At 37.7% G+C, this 9,945-nt stretch overlaps 1 long non-coding RNA gene across 1 annotated transcript; it reads left to right on the plus strand.

Moving 5' to 3' along the window:
• Positions 1-5,053: 5,053 nt before the first annotated feature.
• On the plus strand, positions 5,054-8,861 carry LOC137180620 (uncharacterized). The gene is made up of 3 exons (XR_010928029.1): positions 5,054-5,410; positions 8,374-8,514; positions 8,741-8,861. It is a non-coding gene; the product is annotated as an uncharacterized lncRNA (long non-coding RNA).
• Positions 8,862-9,945: the final 1,084 nt, after the last annotated feature.

A 9,945-nucleotide genomic window follows, 5' to 3' on the forward strand; every position in this document is an offset into this window, starting at 1 on the left:
CGTCAATTTTACATCTGAAAGACCTAAAAACATGAAAGTGGTTTTATTTAAACTTTAATCTTTGATTCTGAAATGACTGAAAACCTGCAGATTGCTGATGTTTAGATCACTGAAACGTTTTCTAAAGGCTCCAGGAAACATCTGGAGACGTTACCGTGTCAACGATTGGTCAGATAAATACATTAACTAGTGAACAGAGTCATTCTCACACTTTGGTTTTGTACAGATTAAACAAATTAGATGTAACATTTAACGCTGTGGGTGGATTTTTTGGTAACGTTTATTTTACAGGTCGTTAAATTCCTGAATATTTTTGATGTAATTTGCAGGTATTTTACAGGTAATTTCTAGGACATTTTACAGAGTCAATGGTGCAATTTGGTACAAATTATAAGAAAAAACGAAGAAAAGCGTAAAGTTGGTTTAGTTGGTAGATTCCTGCTCATTATATTTGGGTTCCTAGTTGTTAATTTGCAAAAATTCTTAATAAATTAGATGCTTAACAATTCTTTAACTGATATTGGCATATTAGATTCTAGGGGTGTGCCCGAACACAAATACATTATTTGGCAAAGCACAAATAGTGGGTTTTATACAAATATTTAAAAAATTATTTGTTGGGGTTGTTCCCCAGAGATAAAGCTGAGCAAGGGACTCTCCATAACCTGTTGTTCCTCTTCTCCTTTCCACAAAGTTAGGTTGTAAAAAATAGGCAATAAATGAAAAGTGCAAAGCATGAATCACCTTTGAAGTTCTTCTACATGTTACACGCTGTGCTGTCTCTGTGTTATGGGTGTATAAATAGGTAGAGGTCTGTCTGTAATGAGTCAGTCGTCTATGATCTGGGAGACTCCAGTTCAAGACCTGGTGTGGGGACCTCCTTCATAAGGTAGTTTATTCATGAACACTTATTGTAACACTTTAATTTTCTAAAATTAAAAGTGTCATAAAAACAAAAACAGGATTTTTAAACCTATTTCCACTTTTATTTGAATACAAATACAAATGCTGGACTCTCTGCACATCCCGTCCCTACTAGATTATTTCTATAAAACTCTTTGAGTGTATTTTCCATATACTTCCAAATTTCATAAACCTTTCAAAGAAAGAAAAAATGTTGAAAAAATGCAACTCAACCAGCTTAACTTTCCCCCCATTTTAAATATCCAAACAGGTAACCGTTAAATACCTGCAAGTTACTCTGAAAATTTCCAGGAAATTAGTATAAAATGAAGGGACGTGTAAAATAAAGCGTTACTGATCCTTCCAGACATGTTGGACACAGACAAACTTTCCTCCTTCAGCAGATGAATGTGAAAAACTGCACAGAGAAGCTCAAACATCCAACTGAAGGAACAAAAAGAAAAACACATTTCTGAGTGGAGGGAGACTTTAACCTTTAGACAGAACCAGGCTAACTGGACTGGTTCCAGTCTCCAGCTTTATATTTCCTGTACAGACATGAGAATGGTATCAATCTTCTCATCAAACTCTCAGCAGGACAGTGAATAAGCATATTTCCCAACATGTCAAACTATGCCTTCAATGTTTGGTTTGGTTGGAGACTGTTGTTGAGGTTTTTCCTCGGAGGACAAACTCAGTTTGATTTGAGAGGAAGGGATGTGAGATTTTTTGAGTTTTGAGGTCTTAAATTCAGTTGATGTAAAAGTGGTTTAAGTTTCTTTTGGCATGTTAGTAGAAAAAGCTAACGTGTAAATAATAAAATGAATTTTTAATGTTATTAGTAACACCTGTGCTTTTGCCAAAATGACAAATCAAGATGTCTGCTGTGAAAACACTTATAGGATTAAGGCCACATAGGGGAAAAATGGATTAAAGATTAAAGAATTAAACTATTTTTTACTCATATTTCTGACATTAGAATAATTAAATGAGCAGAACTCGCAGCTGCGGCACTCAGGAGTCTCTCACATGTTTGTTGTGTCAGTTCGTCGGTTTATAAATGTGCTTCGTCACGCTGCGGCTCAGCCTACTCTCTCTTCCTGTTTTGGTTGTTGTTGCTCGACTGAGCAGACGACCGTTTTACTACAGGAAGTGAGACAGGAGCTGGTTTGTGTCCTTTTTTTTTTTTTTTAATCAAACCGCAGTGTGACAGAAAGTTGAGTTCACCGCGGCCCGAGAGGAAGCGACCGTTGGGTTTGTTTTCATCATCCTCTGTCCTCTGACGTCCTTCAGAGCAGAACGGCTATTTGTCCTGGATTCAACGCTTCACGGCCACAGAGCTTCGACAAAGAGCTCCAGCTTCGTTAAAATCAAATTACAATTTAAAAATATATAAAAATATCAAGTACATGCGTCCCAGTGGCCTAGTGGTTCAGATGCAGGTCATTATAACCTCGATGGTTTGAGTCACAGACAGTCAGTCTGTATGTGAAGTGTGCAGGACTGTCACTACTACGAGCTGCAGTCAACCTGCTGTAACATGTTGTTTCCTGTTCAGCGGTGATATTACATGTTTATTACCTCAGATGGTTCATGTCACAGCATCTTGAGGCTTCACTGCGTTCAGGTTCAGGTTCAGGAATCAAAAAATACTGAAGATGTGAACAGTTTCATAGCTTTTAGTGTTAAAAGTGTAAAAGTCTTCCTTCATGTACCTGCATGCATGTCTTATTGTGGTTTTGCTTTTATTGTGTCAGACTGATTTATGTATTTTACATACTGTGCATGCTTTTTGTATCTGTGCAATATTCAATCTACTTTTCTATTAACATTAATATCTTCATGTATTTATTGTCTTGCATATCTTGTACCATGAGTCTCTGTGTTGCATGTTTTAAGGATGTTTTTCTTTCTTCATTTTATTAATTTCAATCTCATTTTCATATTCTGTTTTCTCTGTAACATCTGTCCAGGGACTACAGATGAAACTCTGGCGCATTTACAGCAAAGTTTATTAATGTGCACCGTCCCTGTTAAATAAACAAATAAATAAACAAATAAACATCCTCTAATCTAATCAGTCTATTCAGTCAGTCGGGGCTGCAACTATTACTTTCATTTTTGATCAATCTGTTTTATTTGTTTTTTAAAATTAATCAATTGTTTGGTCCATAAAATGTCAGAAATTTGTTTCATACAAATATTTAAAGAATTATTTGTTTTCAGGAAGAAAAATAAAACATGTTAAATACCAGTTTGCAGGTCGGTTACATCGTTCTCTCAGTCCCAAAGAGACTCTCCATAACCTGTTGTTCCTCTTCTCCTTTCCACAAAGTTAGGTTGTAAAAAAATAGACAATAAATGAAAAGTGCAAAGCAAGAATCACCTTTGAAGTTCTTCTACATGTTACCTGCTGTGCTGTCTCTGTGTTATGGGTGTATAAATAGGTAGAGGTCTGTCTGTAATGAGGTGATGAGTAAAGTTTTATCTCAGTAGTCAGCGCAGTCGTCTATGATCTGGGAGACTCCAGTTGGAGACCCGATGTGGGGACGTCGTCCTTCATAAGGTAGTTTATTCATGAACACTTATTGTAACACTTTAATTTCTGAAATTAAAAGCGTAATAAAAACAAAAACAGGATGTTTAAGCCTCTTTTCACTTTTATCCAAATATAAATACAGATAATTTTGTTGCCTCAACAAATACAGATACAAATGCAAATACTGCACATCCCTACTGGAAACGCTGGTGTGACCAGGCCTTTAATTAAAGTCACACCTGTATAAAAATGATTGACAGTAAATATTGTCACAACATAATTCAGCAGAGCAGAGTTTTATAAAGCTGGATGTTGACACACAGATATGATATTACTGTCATTAACGGTGACTCTGCGTCGTCCTCACCGAAACCAATCGTGATCTGACATTTTGACGTCAGACGTGCGTCATGTGACCAGTCTGCTCCTGATAACTGAAACCGGCAGCAGTGTGTGACGGGGGAATAAAGAGCCGAGTGTTTGGGTCGTGAGTCTACCTGCTGCTGATGCTGCTGCTGCTGCTGCTGCTGCGGCTCCACGTCAGGATGGATTAGCCTCAGCAGCGTCTTTGCTCAGCGTTATCCTCCATAAACCTCACTGGATTACTGCTGGAAAGGTCACGGCGAGGTCAGGGTGTAGTGCTGAACAGCCCCCCGTCTGAGAGACAACAGCTAACAACGTAAATGTAAACACAGGTCAGAGGTCATCTGCCTCTCACACTCACACTTGCTCTTCTTCTACTCTCACTCTTTGTAGACAGGAAGAAGAACCGGAGTCCAGTCAAGAGGGAATCTTCTTTAGTAAAGTATCCTTCAACTGCAGCTCAGCAGGGAAACAAACACAACTTTTGTACTAAAGAGACATTTATTTTAGCTCAAAACAAGGCCTTGATTTTATCCTCCGTCACTCACACTGAACAATATAAACAGGACGAATCATTACAGCAAGTAAAACCCCTTCAAGGTTCAGCTTTACTGTCAGTATAAAATACAGGATTTCACAATAAAATACAGCTGCTGCCCCTCTGAAATGTATCAACAAATAATCTGATAATCTGAAATAAATAAATCGAACCACGTATGTAAAAGTAGCACTGAAGGAAGAAATAAAAAGGAAAACTATATTAAACTTATTTACATATATGATGATATTCTAATGTGTTTTTGAGACAAACAGTTTATGTTAGATTAATGGATTAGTAACTATTATGATGATGGTATAATAATTAATCATTTATTTGGTGTCATTATTTAAATTAGATTATTTTTTATTTCAAAACGTTAAAATAACAAAATAAAATATATAGGCAGCAAAACAAAACAAAATAAAAAACAAACAACAAACTTTCAATAAGTGACACAAATAACCTTTCAATGCTCGAAAAAGGCGTAAGATGAACTTTTCTAGTCTTACCTCTTCCTTTTTTTATACTTTACCAATCAATTCGAAGCCAAAAAACATTCAAAACAACTTTTTTCTCTTCTTAATATTTTCTGTTTTCTTTAGTAATATTCAGTTTATTGTCATAGAGGACTAAAGAAAACAGAAAATATTCACATTTAAGAAGCTTTAATCAGAGAATTCTGACTTTTTTCATTAGAAAATGAGTCAAAAAGATGAATCAATTATGAAAGTAGTTGGTGATTAATTTAATTATCGACTAATTGCAGCTCTAGTGTTGATGTTCTGAATCTGTGAGCTTTAGTTTGTTAGTTTTCCTGGTGAACGTGGAAAAGTGTGAAACCAAACTAATACACAGTAGATGCTTCAGGATTTCATTGTTGCTATGGGATACATGTAACATATATTTAGAGATGAGAAACATCTGCACGTCAAACTTTTTGTTATTATAAACAGTCTGTGTGGTCAGAATGACAGACTGGCCCTTTATTCTCACAGCTTCAGTGTCTGTTTACAGTCAGACGGAGGAAGTGAGAGTCGTAGTAAAGAAGTGAGAGTGTTTCTGAGGTGAGTCGATGACTTCAGTTCAAGTTTGACGGTTGCAGGGTGTTTTTTTTTTTTTTTTTGCCGCCTTTTCCTCGCTCACATGACTGGCAGTGACCTTACGCTCGGGGTTGTTCTGTGTTGTGTTCTTACAAATGCGGAAGGAAGGGAATAAAGGAAGCGTCCGTGTTGTCAGCAGATGACAGAACGGTTGAGATGTGTGTGTTTCACACTCTCTGCTGCGTCCCGCAAACAGTCAAAAACCACAGAGAGCAGAGCCCACTGCAGACGCTCGGCTTGAACGCTCCGAGCGACACGAAGGAGGAAGTTGTACATAAATAAGGTTACAGTGCAGAGGGAGCTTATAGTGAGCAACAACAAACTCAAAGAAGCGCAGAACATTTCTCAATTATGAAAGAGAAGAAGTACTTTTATGATATAAACAGTCCTGCTGGTGTCGCTGAGAAGCTGTTTTTATTTCTTTAAATGAGGAATACTCGTATGTACACGAGTAATCCCAAATTAGGAGGATTAAAACAAAAAATCTCTGCTCTGCTAGCGTCTCCTTGAGGCTGAAATGTTCATTACATCACTCTCAATAAAAAAAGTGCTGAACAGACCAAACTACACTGATGGTTTAGAGATTCCAGCAGAGTGGTCGCTGGAGGGAAACAGGAAGAGTTCATCCTCCGGGGAGCGGGACTGGGTTCAGGAAATCTGCTTGTTAAAGTTTGATGTTTCTTCTAATAAAGTCGTCCTGCTGGTGGCGGCAGAGGGAAGATCACTAGAATCTTCTGATGTTTCCTCTCTGATGTCTGATGAGTGATATTTACAGCGCATCAGAAAATTAGGAGTAAATAAAAAAATATCACCTTTTTGATAGTGGAATAAATCAGTGAAACACACACATCACACAGAGAATCAGATCAACTTCAGATGTTTTCAGTCTGGTTGAACACAGATTCAGACCCACAAACATCTGTTAAGTCACCGAGGAAACTATATGTAGTTATTATTATTTTTAAAAAATGTGGGTACTTGGTTTATATATCAACTGTTCTTTTATTCTAAAAGTTGTACAAGAACAAGATGTATGATAAAGTAGGGCTTCAAGTAACAATTATTTTAGTCAATCTGTTGATTATTTTCTCAATTAATCGATTAGTTGTTTAGTTTATAAAATGTCAGTCAGTGTTTCCTAAAGTCCAAAATGTCGTCCTCAACTGTCCACAAGCCAAAGATGTTCAGTTTACTGTCACAGACTCTAAAGAAACTGTAATAAAGCTCTGAAGGGCGGGAGTCGACGAACCCCATTAAAGAGAGTAACCACCCGTACGGGACGCTCTAAGAAGTAAAGCGAATGCGCCACCAAGATGGAAGTGATAATTTTATTGGTCAACACCATATCTGGTATTCTATTGTTGGGACTGTTGACGGCGTTATTGCACAAAAACTGAGAGCAAGAACAGAAAGTGCACAGAGATGGACTTAAACTGGAGCAGATGACATATATACACACACATATATATATATGTATATGTGTATATATATATATATATATATGTGTGTGTGTATATATGTATATATATGTGTGTATATATATATATATATCAGTGGCGGCTGTTGACTCAAAACATTGGGGAGGACAGGAGGAAAACCAACATGGAGTCTTACAACAAACCGCATCAAACTATATCATTGTCCCACCTGATGAAATCAGAGGGGTGGGGGGGCAATTTTATATGCCAATAAAACCATTTGCTTGAGTGGTGTAAAGGCTGCTAGTTTAAAGACATTTAGCATATACATATTGTTTCTAAACAAAGAAGAGCTCATTTTAGCCATGGACTGGTTCAGATGTGTGATTTTACCAACAAAATGAAATTCAAATTTATAGTATTGTTCTGTTGTGACAACAGATTTATGTTCTTATCAAAAACAGACAAGATATCACATGATTTACATGTGTTTCCTGTGTATTTTCTTAGTATACAGAAATATATAAAGTAGCACAAAGCTTATAATGTGATACAGGAACAGATCAGTGCTGAATACTAGAAAGACTGAACACTAAAAACATTCACAGATCTAAAAGTGTAGGTTCACATCAGAAAGTATTAATGCATGTATCAAATACATGACTTACACACTCTCATCTATGTGCACAACATACAAAATATAGTCTACAAAGCTGACATGTTAACACTAGGGGTTCATATGCCTGCCGAACTGTGGGGGGCGATCCGTACGGATCACGGATCAACTACGATCAGTTACACCACTAGTTAACACTTGTTATTCTGGTTACTTTAAGTTTATTACTCAATATACGGCTCGGCTTAAAAACAAAGTAAAGAAAGAACCGCAACTATCTGAACAACAACACATTGATTCATTCACACACACGGACAAATCAGTGATGAACTGAGACACATGTTGCATTTTTATGTTTTTATATCGGGTTAGGTAATAATAAACGTCTATGTAAATGCTGAAAACAAGTATAATATTATAATTATTATTCTAATTGTGGTGAAAACTGGGACATTTTAATGTTTTACAGATATTTGTCAGGACTCAGGACACCCAGTTTGAAACCAGGACAAACTGGGACGTCTGGTTACTGTATGCGAAGGCTGAGTTTTGAGGGAAAACATTAAAAAATCAAAACGTTAAATCAGGAAATCATGCTCTCAAATTGAATTAAAGCAGCTCATTTGTGGTGGGAACGTGATCCGGCCTCCATTTGACCCGAATACAAGGCTGCAAGTTTGAGCTAATAAATAAATATTCAACTTAATATAATGCAGGAGACGGAAAAACTGCAAAAATTCTCACATTTGAGAAGTTGGAACATCAAATATTAGCATTTCTGCTTGAAAAATGATGATTAATTTTTTAAAATAGTTGCCCATAAGTTAAATTGACTGATTGTTTCAACTCTTGGAAATAACTTTTTTCTTTGGCTTCTTCTTAATCTTGGTCAGGTTACATTGTGGGTAACGAAGGCGCCAGAGTTTGACAAGAAGAAGAATGTGTGGAATAAAAAATACGGTATCCCTGGTTCTGCTGCATCGATTTGGTCCATTGTGAGTCCGAAAATGCTATAATGGTGCGGTGATAAACTGGTGAGGTACTCTTTATGTAGACTATATCTATAAAAAAGAATAACTTGATTTACTGCTTACAAATCTTATTCGTCCCAAATGAAAATAAGAGCTGACAAATCCATGGGAATCATCTTTTTTTTCATTAAACTTTATCAGTGCATGTGTTAACAGTAGTAAAGCAGAGGTCGTGTTGTGCAGACTTGTGTTATCTCCCTTCAGTTTGTCCTCTGTGACCTTCTTTCAGATGAGGGTGATGATGTCTGTGGTCAGATCGGCTCCAGAGCTCAGCCCCTCCGAGGAGAAACAACCTGATCTCCCTCCTGCGGCTTTCAGAGCCGCACTGACGGCCAGAGGGGGAGGAGGGAGGAAGGATGGAGGGGAGGGGAGGGGTGGGGGGTGATGGAGTTTGGGGTTGTGGGTAATCGTAGCCAACCAAGAGAGAATTTCACCAGCCCAGCACTTCAGCTGAGTCTCTGTGTACTGGCAGGCTTTCAGCTCAGACTAGCAGATTGTGGGAAGATGTAAAAAAAAAAAGAGAAAGAAAGAGTGTTGGAGAGAGTAAAAGTAAGCATGACCTCAGTGAGTTTATTAAACAAGCTTCAGCTCTGAAAATTTTAAATTGAACCGTGACGAGATTTCCCCTGAGGTATCTAACCAGAGCGGAGATTGTTTGGCTCAGGAAGATCAGCCGTCAGAGAAAAAACATCTTTCTCCAGAGCAACAATAAATCTTTTTCTAATTTAAAGGATCAGTCTGGTGATTTTCAACAACAAACTGAACAATGAACTGATCTACTAACAAGTATTGTGTGTGTATCAAAGCCTGATATATCTTATTCCTCTGTTGTTGTTCCAGAAACTATTAAAAACACATCAGTGAGTCTCACCGCTGCACTGGGTCACATGTTCCTTCATCATGAAGAGTTTGGTCGCGTTAGTTTGTTCAGAAACGGCTCCACAGAGTAAGATAGTAACCCACCACTGCACATGCTTGGAAATGTCCATTTACAGAAATGCTTCACTAGCTCGTTGTGCTGCTTAACACGAGTTTTACATAGTCAGCAAATTGCATCCTAGTGGCGTTGGATGAAAAGTGAGAAGATCACCAATGTAAATCCAACTCATCCTGACAGGAACATAAATTTCATGGAAATCCATCCAATAGTTGTTGAGATGTTTCAGTCTGGATCAAAGAGGTGAACTTCTTCTACAGCCAAACCACAGCAAGTCTCTTCACAGGGTTTCCTGCGAGATGAGAAAGTACAAAAAACTCTGGGGAAGAAGCACAGTTAGTGACATGCATTGATGTTACATGAATGCATACAGATGGAGAGGAGGAGGAGGAGAGAGGAGCTCAGTGCATCATGGAAAGTCCCCCAGCAGTCTAGGCCTATAGCAGCATAACTAAGGGCTGATCCAAGGTGAGCCTGGTCGGCCCTAACTATAAGCT

This window comes from Thunnus thynnus, chromosome 3, assembly GCF_963924715.1.
Source record: "Thunnus thynnus chromosome 3, fThuThy2.1, whole genome shotgun sequence".
NCBI lineage: Eukaryota > Metazoa > Chordata > Actinopteri > Scombriformes > Scombridae > Thunnus > Thunnus thynnus.